Source organism: Dendropsophus ebraccatus, chromosome 6 (assembly GCF_027789765.1).
Source record: "Dendropsophus ebraccatus isolate aDenEbr1 chromosome 6, aDenEbr1.pat, whole genome shotgun sequence".
NCBI classification, from domain to species: Eukaryota; Metazoa; Chordata; class Amphibia; order Anura; family Hylidae; genus Dendropsophus; species Dendropsophus ebraccatus.
The window spans coordinates 89,528,070-89,542,760 of record NC_091459.1 but is presented as its reverse complement, the minus strand read 5'-3'; positions in this window follow the sequence as shown (position 1 = coordinate 89,542,760).

The following is a 14,691-nucleotide window of genomic DNA, read 5'->3' as shown; positions in this document are numbered from 1 at the left end:
TCGCGGCGCTCCTGTCACCGGTTCCCGGCCACTTCCTGGTGTCTGACGTCGCCCGAGACGCTACATCTCAGGGCCGCTATGCCACTCAGTGAAGGAGGCGGGATCCAAGCGGACTTCAAACGGATCCCGCCTCCTTCAATGAGTGGCTGAGCGGCCCTGAGACATAGCGTCTCGGACGGCGTCAGACACCAGGAATCGGACGGGAAACGGGGACCGGAGCGCCGCGATGAGTGACCCGCCGCTGGAACCGGGGAGATGAGTGGACGTCTTTTATTTCACCCACCTCCTCCCCGGTCCCCCCAAAAAAGTGCCCCCACACTGGATAACCCCTTTAAGGCAAGTTATCTCATAATTTCAGGCCCCTTTAACTCCATTCATCACTACTAAGCATCCACGTTCCATTGTTTGTATAGTTCTTTCCATAACTCCTATAGACAAAGGAGAGCTGTTCACAGACATGACTAATTTAAATAGGAAAGTGTATGCCAACTGTGGGGCACGCAATTCCTGGAAAGGTTTTGTTATATATGAAATAATGAAGGCAACCACTCAATGTTAACAGACATTTAGCGCTATACAATTAATATAGAAAATGTATTAGACATATACTATTCCGTTCTGATGCGATGCTCCCTGCTGCCACCTCCATTTGTGATAGGAACTGTCCAGAGCAGTAGTAAATCCGCATAGAAAACTGCTTTGGACAGTTCCATCACGTACAGAGGTGACAGCAGAGAGCACTTTGTCAGACTGGAGAGAATACATCACTTCCTGCAGGATATACAGCAGCTCAGTATTGGAAGGCTTGAGATTTTTAAATAGAAGTAATGTACAAATCTGCATAACTTTCTGATTCTTTTCCCCCCTCCAGGATACCCTTGTAAGCAGCTTAACAGTTTTTATCCGAGTTAATGATAGGATTGAAGTAGGAGAAGGAGAAAGGAGCCTGGTAGGCGAAGAAGGGGGCATTTTTCTCTGATAAGTTATATTCCACTATTAATAGGTTCAACCTCCTAAAACAGTATCTTCAAAGCCACAGACTACATGTTTACTATTTACTACATGTTTAGCATTTAAACTTAGTTATGCAGTCCAGAAATATGTATTTAAGGTCAATGCAGAACATGTGCATTAAATATAATCAGTAAAATACTAACATTTGTTATCAGTATCTCACAAAATCTAGTCCAGAAGACTAAGGTGAGATGATTTGTGAGATTAAGTAACCAAATAGTAGCATAATTTATGTTTACATATTGTTTGGTGCTTTCTTCCAGACCTCCAAGGACTTTCATATGGGGTAAATATTCTTATCTCCACCATTAAATTGTCCTAGGCTTCCTTAAGCATATGATGTTTAACATACCAGTGAGAATGGGGTCACGGGTATATATATATTATCATGTCTTAGGTAAGCCAGCAGTGTCCTTAGTTAATAACACATGCATTGTATGTGTAGGGATTGTGCAGGAAATAAGAAGACACTGAAATGTATTGTTAAGGTAAGCTCCTCTGCACATAGAACTCCTCTGAAGAGCACTAATAAAATATGAAAACACAGTTGTAAGTCAGTCCAAGCTACCCATCCAGGTTTTCTCTGGAGTGAAGGATACCAAGCTGCTCGCTTTCCGATTTGCTGTCTTCATTTTGACCAGGTATCCATTTCCATCGGGGGCCCCTGCAAGGTTCCATTAAGCGCCCATGACAGGATTTATCAAAAGCAGTTGGGTTTTTACGAGTTGCCTTTCATGTTCTCTTTGTAAAATATAAATAAATGAAAAGGATTAGGCCAAGGAAACGGGGGATAATTCATCAACAATTTGAAATGGCCTGAACTGCTTGCAGATGTATGAACTTAGGCAAGAATGTCCGAGGCCGTTTGAAAAATGATCAGTGTTATGTCTTATTTTTTATGCAGCTTGATGAACGTTCGCAGTACTGTACAATGTAGTTAACCTTTTTATACACGAGTCAGCTGAAGTGTTTTTTTTTTCAAGTTCATAGACAGAAAAAATCAATATGTTTCTTAAAGTTTGCTGAAAGAACACATGTTCTGAGATCTGAGAACCTATCTACTATTCAGGAAAACTTCAATGCTGAATTACTTTCTTTTCTTCTTGAGGTGTCTGTATGTTTATATATAGAAACATAGGTCCCTATTCCCAACCCTAATCATGTGAGTGTACAAGGGGACATAGAAGATCTGACATTTTAGTCAATGGGATTGGCATAATCCAGGAGGATTTGGTATTAACAGTATAAAGTATAAAATATATATAATATAAATAAAAAATATTTTTAAAGATATGCAATTACGCTAATTTGTGTAGGGTAAAACTGACATATCAAATTTATTCTAAATGTCAGTATAGATTCAAATACACTTTGGGTAATTAGGTAGTTTTTGGCTTGTACTATGGGAAAAAAATATTTAGACTTTTTAAAAAACTTTTTAAGGCTCCCTTAGGACCCGTTTACACTGAGTTAGACAGGCAGAATTCCAAGCAGAGCCCCCCTACCTCTGACTCCGCTTGGAATCCCATCTGCCTCAGTGTGTCAATGCAATGCCTCGTGTGCGCCTCCGCCTCTCTCCGCGCAAAGAATTGACAAGTCAATTCTTTGAGCAGACCACAACTTTTGTTCCATGTGAACATACCCTTAGGGTTTTATATTAAGCAATCATTTGGCTGCTTACATACTGTAGATCACTGCAATGTATATTCATCGCATTTATATATTTGATCAACGCTGTGTTGGCAAAGTCTGCTTGAGGCAGACTCTATCAACAGAGATGTCATGGCAGGCCCCAACACCTAGCAGAGGCCTCTGGCTGCCTTGATAACTGGTTTGCACCCCACAATTACATTAAGGCCATTGTGTCAATCAGGACACTGTAACACCACATCTGTCAAAGCTGTTTAGATGCCATGATCACTATTGAGCACAACATCTAGACACAACATCTGTCATTATATCCTGTTGCCATCTGTAGATAGAAGCCGACACCCTTTTAAATAATGGCACACATGAGTTGCATCAATTATTGTAGTTGAGTTAAATTGATGTGAGTAGAGATGAGGTGCCAAACCCCATTAAACATATGAGGGCTGTTTTTGAAAGATGGCAGCCATGTTATTAGTGCCGCCTATAGTTGTCGCTGCAGATCTACAGCCGTAGTTTTACGTTGTGTGACGTAGCCTTATGTTGAATGGGATCCCGGAGCGTACACACATCGTATACGCTCCAGCCGGGATCCCATGCGGCACCGGAACAAGACTGACAGGTCAGTTTTCTGCAGCCGGAATTCAGTGAATTCTGGCCTCAGAAAGACCTGTTAGTGCACACACTGAAGCGAGCGGCTCCAGCGGCTCGCTTTACTGTGGGCTATGGGAAGCTCTGATGCGGATCTGATGCGGATCAGAGCTCCGCGGCCGGAAAGATCACCTGGTCAGTACTTAAGTACTGGCCGAGATGATCCGGCCAGAGACCGGCCGTTCCATGACCCGGCCGGGGTCATGGAACGGCCGGTCTAATACAACGTGTGAACATAGCCTAAGACTGGATTTACATATATAAGACACAGGAGCGATCACAGTTGTGAAAAGTCCTTCCTTCATATGTTTCCCACATCTTGTATGCAATCCTGGTATTGTTGCAAAAAATTGCATGTGTGAACCTAGTCAGATTATTCTTAGAATATGGCACTATGACCTTCTTTTAGAACCAGATCACAATAAGTTTCATGCAAAGTGATATCTAGATGAGTTTGTTTTTTGCTGTCCAACCTACACTATTTTCTAGTTACTATATTATTATTACCATTTGATATGTAATATGTATTTTTTTTTCCTGTGATGTACAGTACATACTCCAGATGTGTGCATATTCTTCATCAAAAGCTTTATATATTTATTATGTTTCTGTTCGCTGTGTAAACTCTATATTCCTCTGAGCACTGTTTTAAGGTGAAAATAGTTAAATCCCCCCCCCTCCCCCCTTTGGTTTAGCCCTAAATCAAATCTATGGTGGGGCCTCTGTCTAGTGGCAAGGCCGTGACACAAGTGAGGCACTGTACTTTACATCAGATTTTACATTTTTTGAGACCACACTTTCTTTTATATGTAAAAAAACAAACTGCACTTTTTTGCATTTATGTTTCCCCATCTGAATTAATAGGGATAAAATGAAGGATAAACTCTACCACTGTTAGGAATGTGACTTTGCGCTCCTCGGTCTGTGCCAGGCGGCCGAGGAAGCGCTGAATTTTTGTCTGTGTTTGCATAGGAATTGTGTCTGAACTGTGTTTTACTTCAGCCACGCCTGCCTTGCCTGTGAGACTTCTGGCAGTGCAGGGGTTACTGCACTGCTAGGTCTGTTCAGCTGAGCTTGGTGCTGGAATCAGGGCTGCTCCAATCAGCTGCTGGACCTAAGCTCTTACCCTGGATAAAAAGCAGTCAGATCCTCAGTTCCCCGCTGGCTATTAGTTGTCACTAGTCCCAGCTCCCCTACTCCTTTCCCAGCGTTCCCTGTCCTAATCCCCTTGCTATTGCTCTGCCCGTGTTCTGACCTCTTGCTTGACATTTGACTATCCGCTCTCCTTCTGATTTTGTACTGCGTTGTCTGTTTGGTTTTGACCCTGCTAGTTGACTATCCTCTATTGTGTTTTGTTTGTCTGTCTACGTTTTGTGTATTCACCTACGCAGTGTAGGGACCGACTCCGTGGTTGTCCGCGACCGTTTAGGGTCGACCGAGGCAAGTAGGCAGGTGACAGTGGGTGGGTTCAGATCTAGGGTCACTGTCTCTTGTCTTGTCTACGCCTGCCAGTCCTGACAGAATAGCCAGCCATATAAAAAAAAAAAAAAAAAAATAAAAATTTTTTTTTTGCAGTCACCTTGCATCATGGACGCCATGGAGGCTCTGGTTAACCAGATGCAAGGTCTGAACACGCTGGTTCAGAACCTTGCTGAGCGCGTCCAGGAGCAAGAGACTGCACCACGACAGGTGACCATGACCACCCCTCTACCTCTGGAACCTCCTGTGCAGCTCCCTGAAAAGTTTAAGGGAGACAGGAGGAGTTTCCGAACATTTAGAGAGGGATGCATGTTGTTTTTTCGTTTGCGCCCCTGCTCCTCTGGGGGCGAGGACCAAAGGGTGGGCATTATTATGTCCCTCTTGCAGGGTCCTCCTCAGGAGTGGGCTTTTTCATTGTCCCCTGGATCCATGGAGTTGACCTCCGTGAATCAATTTTTTGCTGCCCTAGGGCTATTATATGATGACCCAGACCAGGCGGCAGTAGCAGAGCATCAGCTTACTTCTCTGAGACAGGGTAAGAGACCTGTAGAAGAATACTGTGCTGAGTTCCGGCAGTGGTGTGTACCATCCGGCTGGAACGATCCAGCTCTGCGTTGCCAGTTCCGGATGGGGTTGTCGGATCAGCTTAAAGATCTATTGGTAGTGTACCCTACCCCTGATACTTTAGAGGGGACCATGACATTAGCCATACGGGTGGACAGACGACTCAGAGACAGACGCAGAGAGAAAGACACCCCTGAATCTTCTAAAACCCTGTCCTCTGCTGTTTCTACTCCTAAGTTAAGTCCTTCTGTTCCCCGATTGCAAGATGAACCCATGCAACTCGGGGTTGCGGATGCCAAGATTAGACGGGCTTACCGCCTACAACATAATCTCTGCTTGTACTGTGGAAAGGCCGGACACCGGGTGAGGGAATGTACCTCCAAACCAGAACCACCTCCGGAAAAACTCCAGCGCCTGAGTGACGATCGAGGGGGTCACTCAGGTGCCCAGGTACCTCTTGAAAAGAAAAACAAATTAATGTTGCCTATTTCTTTGTTTTTGGGAGACAAATCTGTTTCTGGTTACGCTCATGTGGATTCGGGGGCCTCGGCCAACTTCATTAATTCTGCATTCTGGTCAGCTCTGGGAATATGCCCGCTTCAGCTTAGATGTCCGTTGACTATTACTGGTGCTGATTTTACACCCCTGGCCCAGGGTAAAGTCAGGTACATTACTCCTTCTATGGAGGTGCAGGTTGGGTCAGTACACAAGGAGATTCTTGATTTTTTGGTCATGGATAACTTGTCTTCTGACATAATTTTGGGTTTGCCCTGGTTGGAACAACATAATCCTGTATTTGATTGGTCCACTAAGGAGTTGATTAAATGGGGTTCTAAGTGTTCTTCTCACTGTATTGCATTAAATGTCACAGACTGCTCTACTATGGAGGGAGAGATTCCTGAGTTTGTAGCTGACTTTGCTGATGTGTTTGATGAAAAATCTGTGGAAGTTCTGCCACCGCACCGTCCGTACGATTGTGCTATTGATTTGATTCCAGGGTCCAAATATCCTAAGGGGAGAATTTTTAATTTGTCCAGACCCGAGAGGGAGGCCATGCGAGAATACATTCAGGATAGTCTTCGCAAAGGTCATATTCGTCCCTCTTGCTCTCCATTAGGTGCTGGTTTCTTTTTTGTGGGGAAGAAAGATGGTGGACTTAGACCCTGCATAGATTACCGTGAACTTAATAAGATCACCATTAAGAATCAGCACCCCCTTCCTCTTATTCCAGATCTGTTTAATCAGATTGTGGGTGCTCAGTGGTTCTCCAAGATTGATCTTCGTGGGGCCTACAATCTGATTCGAATAAGAGAAGGGGATGAATGGAAAACTGCCTTCAATACCCCTGAAGGGCATTTTGAATACCTAGTCATGCCCTTTGGGTTAAGTAACGCGCCGGCAGTTTTTCAGCACTTTGTAAATGATGTCTTTCGTAAATATCTTGGTCAGTTTCTGGTAGTATACCTGGACGACATCTTAATTTTTTCACCAGATTGGTCCTCTCATGTTTGTCATGTCCGTAAGGTATTGGAGTTACTCCGACAGAATCACCTCTACGCTAAATTGTCCAAGTGCCAGTTCGGGATCTAGAAAGTCTCTTTTCTTGGTTATATTATCACCCCTAACTCTTTTTGTATGGACCCCCTTAAAGTGACCGCTATTGAGAAATGGGAACGCCCAACTAACCTCAAGGCCCTGCAACGGTTTTTGGGGTTTGCCAATTACTATAGAAAATTTATTAAGGGGTTCTCTGTCATTGCTAAACCATTAACTGATTTGACCAGAAAAGGGGCAGATCTGGTGAACTGGAGCCCCGAAGCCGTACAGGCATTTGGACAGTTGAAGAGGTGTTTCTCTGAAGCTCCAATCCTTATTCAGCCTGATCCTGAGCAACCATTTATCATTGAGGTGGATGCTTCGGAGGTAGGGGTTGGAGCAGTTCTCTCACAGGGTCCTGTGACACTGACTAACTTAAGCCCTGTAGCCTACTTTTCAAGAAAATTCTCTAAAACAGAGTGTAATTATGATATCGGCAACAGAGAACTACTGGCCATTAAGTGGGCCTTTGATGAATGGAGACATTTTCTTGAAGGGGCTAAGCATAAGATTAAGGTTTTAACTGACCATAAGAACCTATTATACCTGGACAAGGCTAAACGCCTTACCCCCCGGCAAGCCAGGTGGGCATTATTCTTTACCCGGTTTAATTTTGAGATTACCTTTCGTCCTGGTTCTAAAAATGTCCGAGCTGATGCCCTGTCTCGCAGCTTTGATGTCAGCAGTGCCCCCAGGGAAGAACCTGAGACTATTTTAACACCAGGAGTGGTCATTGCCACTCTCCAACCTGAACTTGCAGCTCAGGTGGTAAACTCACAGTCCCTAGCACCCAGGAATACTCCAGATGGGAAACTCTTTGTACCTCCTAATCTTAGACTCAGGGTTCTTGAAGAGACCCATTGTTCTGTATTAGCAGGTCACCCGGGCATTGCTGGCACAAAGTATTTGCTCTCACGTTGTTATTGGTGGCCTACTTGGGCCAGAGATGTTAAACTGTTTGTTGAGGCCTGTGAGGTCTGTGCCAGGTCCAAGGTCCCTCGCAGATTACCCGAAGGTCTTTTACATCCTCTACCTTTACCTGAGAGACCTTGGACTCACCTTTCAATGGACTTCATCACTGACTTGCCGCCATCAAAAGGAAAGACTGTCATCTGGGTTGTTGTTGATAGATTCTCCAAAATGTGCCATCTCATTCCCCTTAAGAAACTTCCTAATTCACGTACTTTAGCATCTTTGTTTATCAATCATATTCTACGGCTACATGGGGTGCCAGAGAACATTGTATCTGATAGAGGGGTGCAGTTTGTGTCTAAGTTCTGGAGGGAGTTCTGTGGTCGATTGGGCACTTTACTATCATTTTCATCTGCCTTTCACCCTCAGAGCAATGGGCAAACTGAAAGAGTGAACCAGTCATTGGAACAATTTCTCAGATGCTTTGTTTCTGGTGCCCAGGACAAATGGAAGGAGTATTTGTCCTTGGCAGAATTTGCCCTCAATAATAGGGAAAATCAATCTATCAAAATGTCGCCGTTTTTCTGTAATTATGGTTTTCATTCAAGGTATTCATCTGCGCATGCTTCTGAATCTGTTAACCCGTCCGCTGAAAAGACCTATAGTAGACTGTGCACAGTCTGGGCTCGAGCTCTTGAGAGCTTGGTTAAAGCCCAAGAATCTTCTAAAAGGCAAGCCAACAAAAGACGCATATCTGGCCCAGAGTATTGTGTGGGTGACAAAGTGTGGCTTTCCACCAAAAACTTGAAGCTTAGGGTTCCGTCCGGAAAGCTAGCACCTAAATATATTGGTCCATATGCCATTACTGAAATCATTAACCCTGTTTCTTTCAGGTTACAACTGCCAAGAACCATGCGCATTCATAATGTGTTTCACAAATCTTTATTAAAGATGTATGTTACTCCAGTGTTGCCATCTACTCCCCCTGCCCCTCTGGTCGTTCAGGGGGATCTTGAGTTTGAAGTGGAAAAGATTCTGGAATCTCGTCGGGTGCAGAACTCTGTCCAATACCTCATCCATTGGAAGGGGTTCGGCCCAGAAGAGCGAACTTGGGTGGCGAGCAAAGATATTCATGCTCCTCGTCTCATACGCCAGTTCCATGCTCGCAATCCCTCTAAGCCGAGTCCTTTGAAAGAGGGTCCGGAGGCCCCTCATAAGAGGGGGGGTACTGTTAGGAATGTGACTTTGCGCTCCTCGGTCTGTGCCAGGCGGCCGAGGAAGCGCTGAATTTTTGTCTGTGTTTGCATAGGAATTGTGTCTGAACTGTGTTTTACTTCAGCCACGCCTGCCTTGCCTGTGAGACTTCTGGCAGTGCAGGGGTTACTGCACTGCTAGGTCTGTTCAGCTGAGCTTGGTGCTGGAATCAGGGCTGCTCCAATCAGCTGCTGGACCTAAGCTCTTACCCTGGATAAAAAGCAGTCAGATCCTCAGTTCCCCGCTGGCTATTAGTTGTCACTAGTCCCAGCTCCCCTACTCCTTTCCCAGCGTTCCCTGTCCTAATCCCCTTGCTATTGCTCTGCCCGTGTTCTGACCTCTTGCTTGACATTTGACTATCCGCTCTCCTTCTGATTTTGTACTGCGTTGTCTGTTTGGTTTTGACCCTGCTAGTTGACTATCCTCTATTGTGTTTTGTTTGTCTGTCTACGTTTTGTGTATTCACCTACGCAGTGTAGGGACCGACTCCGTGGTTGTCCGCGACCGTTTAGGGTCGACCGAGGCAAGTAGGCAGGTGACAGTGGGTGGGTTCAGATCTAGGGTCACTGTCTCTTGTCTTGTCTACGCCTGCCAGTCCTGACAACCACATTGTATAAATAGCAATTCATGATCCCCTGTTGTATTACATGTAACATCTGGCTGGTGTGATACATATGTACTGTGTGTGAAATACTGCACTAAAAAAAAAATAGAAAGCTGTTTAGCAATCAGTAAGGTTATTGTGCCATTTTGCGTGTTTGCAACTGTAAAGCTTTCTGTGCCTTCTTGTGAAGATATACTATACGGACATGGAGAGAAGGAGCTGCTGCACCTCACACCTATGGCTGACACTATTGCCTCTCAGCTACATTTAAAAACCAACGCCAGGATGTTGGTATATAATTTGATCAAACTATGTTGTCTCATGTACCGCATGCAGGTCTCCTGGTTCACATGAGTCCCTACACTAACTCAACACTGTGTCGGTCAGCGACCGCCAACCGCGCAAAGCGAGCGCAGGCAGGGAAGGGATAATATAGTATAGATATAGTAAAGAAGGGATATATAGTATAGATATTACTTTATTATACATAATGTTCTGTGATTTCCTGTGATTCCCAAGATAATCCCACATTCACCACTTACATGCTTAATATGGAGGATATGTTAAGTAAGGCAGAGTAGGCAATGTAGGATTCCTCTGATACAACCAGTTCTTCTAATGCTGGACTATACAAAGATGGAACTGATACAGTAGAGGATATGAATCAATACTGATATAAAGCCATAGTAGAACAGGTGCCCACAACAACCAGTCAGATATTAGAATTCATTTCTTACAAGTTGTTTTGCAAGTGATTTAAATAGTTGCTATTGGCATTTGCTCCACGTTTGCACCATTTTCGATCCATCAACCCCAACGGCACGAATGGTTGCTATGACTAACTTTGTAATATTAGTAGTAAGTCTGCATAGAATGTATTACTTTCACGAGGATACCATTCAGCCACTCACCTCCTAGGCTGATACCAATGAAGATCTGTATTCACAACTTGTATGTTTCTCTCAAGTGAGAAAGAAACAAATTGAGGAAAGACGTTTTCAGGCAGACTTTATCCCAAGTAAAATTAGAAAAACAACATTTCCAGATTAGGGAGAATTCCATGTTTAAACTCCCTCAGGGAAGCTGGGTTGAGATGTTGAACTAAGAACCACAAAGGAAGAGGCCATAAGTGGAGAAGACGTGATATTTCTGCTGCTTATTTCTTCTCTCTCTACATAGGCTGATACAACTAAACTCTCTTCCTGTCCCCTGCCGCCCATGACCCGGCCTCCCCACAACTTTGCCTAGTTTCATTAACTCGACAATATCCATCAGCGTAATGTTCTTATGTCAGACCAATAACAAAATGTTTCAATGTTTTTTAAAAGTCGTCTGTAAAGAGTAAAATGGATTTTCAGGGTTGTCTAGTAGCTCATTTAATAGTTATAGCAAGAACCCAGGAAAAGAGCCACATCATTTTTCTAGAGTTGCTTTTTACAACTCACTGAACATTCCCCCATGACTGGTCCATAATGGAATAACAGGCACAATCCTAGCTCTCTCAATGCCTGCAATACATCTTGTTTGTAGACAAAAATACAATATTAATATGACACTTAAAATGAATGCAAGCCACAATCGCTGCCACCGACACACAGAAAATTCAATAAAAAAGGTCATTTGTTGTAATAGACACCGTGCAATAGAGTTTTTAAACACTATCCTGCCTTATCATTTTACAGACGTATATATTTTTTTAAAGGTATAGGTAGAATTTGTTTTATTTACCTCCCCACTTAATTCAATTTGTTTTTGTTTGTGTTAGGGGTAAATTACATAATAGAATGAGAAGGGGAGTTTGACTGAATAGCATAGGGGTAAAATATTAAACCAGTCTGCTTGCTTTTACCATTAAACAATGAAAACAGCAATTTCACCACTTTTATTTCTTTTTTTGTATTTATTAATTTTCACACTTATTAGGAAACTTATTAGGAAACAGTGGGTTTTGGCCTTAAAGGGGAACTCCGGGTAGAGGTTAAAAAAAATGACACTTCTGCAGAAGCATATAACAATACTTACTTACCTATCTATCCCAGTTTTGAAACTACCAAAAATCCATTTGTTTTGGGGGGTTTTGTTCTGTTTTGTGTTTCTGTATTTCCTGGTTGAGCAGATGCACTCAGTACTACAGGTTCCAGAATGCAATGCTTTCCCTCAGCTGTTCCATCACAGTCCCCCACCCTTCCTATTCCCCGCCCAAAGCTGTTGCAGAACATCTAGGTTCACACATTGCAGTTACATTGTGTTACTGAATTATTTGCAGTACTTTATAATTTCATTGTGGTGCCACCCGCACAGCACACTGTATTCTCTACCTGTAATGCTGATATTGGAATAAAGCAAAGAACTTTTAAAAAAAAATTTTGTTTTGTTTTCATCTCCACGCATATATTATGATCAAGCATCTTTTATCTTCAAAGTTGATTCCCACAATAAGCACTTTATTCGATACTATCTTACATGGGATATACTGTTTATGCCTTGTTTTTGTGCAAGTGGGATTGGCAGTGCCAACTTTTATCCTCTCTGCTGTTTAGCATTATCTAATTGTGTTACTGCATCATTTTTGTGCAGATGCTGCAGTACTGCAATGACACTCCAAGATGTGTGAACACAGCCCTAATTTCTCTGTAGACTTTTGCACAATCAGCGAAGTTGAAACACCTGCTTCTGGCCGGTCTAAGATGGTGAATCATGACCTGCCCTCTGTCTGCATCATCAGCTTGTGTCTAGCAAACACACCCAATGTGAGACAGAGGCATGTAATATTTGTCTCCTAATGGGGGAGAGCAAAAGGAGCAGGAAACAATGTGGATCGGCACAGAGGGCATACTTCTTCACTTCCTGGATTTATATCAGCTTCCAGTGTGGCAAAACAGCACAGATACAGTAATACATTGTATAGACACATCTATATAACTTTTAATGTACTTTTAATGGAAAACAAGTTTTCCTTATCCGGAGTTCCCCTTTAAGAGCAATTTTCATTTTGGCATTTCGCTTTTTACTCCTTTTACTTACTTTCTAAGAGCAAAAGCGTTTTGATTTTATCACCTACAGAGCTGGTTAATTGTCACAACCTCTAGGTTTTATTAGTATCATATTTTTTTTTTTTCTTTTTGATTAAAAAAAAATGTGACTAAAAATCTGCAAGCCTGGCACTTTTTTCCTCTTTTCGTTTAGGCCATTCACTGTACGGGAGTAGTATTAACCCCTTCCCCCAATATGACGTCCAGGGACGTCATGAAAAGCAGTGGCAGAATGCATCATGACGTCCCTGGACGTCATGGCTTCCCTGTCTCCCCCCTCTGTCCCTATCTGAGATCGGAAGCAGGAGGAGGCTGTGTCACACAGCCTCCTCCTGCTGCCACTGCCCGGAGGGGTGCCGTGCTCCCCCCATGACAGTTAACCCCATAGGCGCCGCGGTCGTTTGGACCGCAGCGTCTATGGGGAGATCTGCTGTCTCCCTCGCCGATCGGCGGCAGGAGGAGGCTGCGGCACATTGCCTCCTCCTGCCGCCACTACTGATGTCCTCCCCAGGCCCCCCATGCAGCTCCCTCAGCTTCCCCCGTCCTCCCCGTGCCTCCAGCCTGCCGCCCGGAGCTTGCAGCGCCACCCCCTCCCGCCCGGCCGGCCGGAGCTTGCAGCCACAACCCCTGCCCGGAGCCTCCAGTCCCCCCGCCGCCCGGAGCTTCCAGTCCTCCCCCCGCCCTGAGTTTTCAGTCCTCCCCCCACCAGGAGCCTCCAGTACCCCCCGCCGGGAGCTGCCAGCTAGCCGACTCCTGGAGCCGCGCGCCCCCCCCCCCCCCGGGTTACCATAGTAACCCAGACGCTACCCGGTGCGTCTGGGTTACTATGGCTAGTGACAATCAGGACCCTGCACAGTGCAGGGACCTGATCGTTAGAATGAGCTGTCAGTGTGTAACACTGACAGCCCATTCACTATATAATGCAGTACAGCACAGATCAGGTGCTGTACTGCATTATATATATACCTGTAAAAGTGAAAGTAAAAAAAAAACACACACACACAAATAAATACATAATTAAGTAATTAAGTAATTAAATAAATACATAAATATATACATAAATAAATTAATTAAATAAATAAATATATAATATATATAATATATAAATAAATAAATATATATACACATTCCCCATTCCCCTTTATAAATGATCCCCTATGAATAAGATACACATATTTGGTATTGTCGCGTCCGTAATGACCCTGTCTATTAACCGGTTATATTAATTATCCCGTCCGATTAACGCCATAAAAAAATTCAAAAAAAACTAACCAAAATGACAATTTTTTATTAATCCCGCCCCCTAAAAAATATATAGAAAAAAAGCTATCAATACGATACATGTACCCAAAAGGTACCACTAAAAATGTCAGATTATGCCACAAAAAAAAAAATCTCTCACATAACTCCATTGGCAAAAAAATGTAAATATTACTGCCCTTACAATACGCAAGACACAAACAGTTTTTATAGTATAATTCCATAAACTATAACAAAAGTTATATAAAATGGATATCACTGTAACTGTACCGACCTGATGAATAACGATAATATGTCATATGTAACGTATAGTAAATGGCGTACAAAAAAATGGTGAAAAACAGCTGCTAAATTGTGTTTTTTATTTGTACCACCTCATAAAAAATTTCATAAAAAATGATCAGGGTGTCAAATGTCCCTCAGAATGGTACCGATGGGAACGTCAACTTGTCTTACACAAATATTTTGGCACCGCAAGGCCTCTGTGACATGGTATAATGGCTAAAAAAAAACGTGAAATAAAAAAAGGCCCCAAAATTCACCAGGTCTCTGTCATGTCCGAGGCCTGTGGTTGAGTCAGGTGACGCACTGCGGCCACATATGGGGGATTTCTAGAAACAATGGAATAAGGGGAATAAATAGAGAGTGGTATTTCTCAGTTAGTATTTGCTGTGTAAG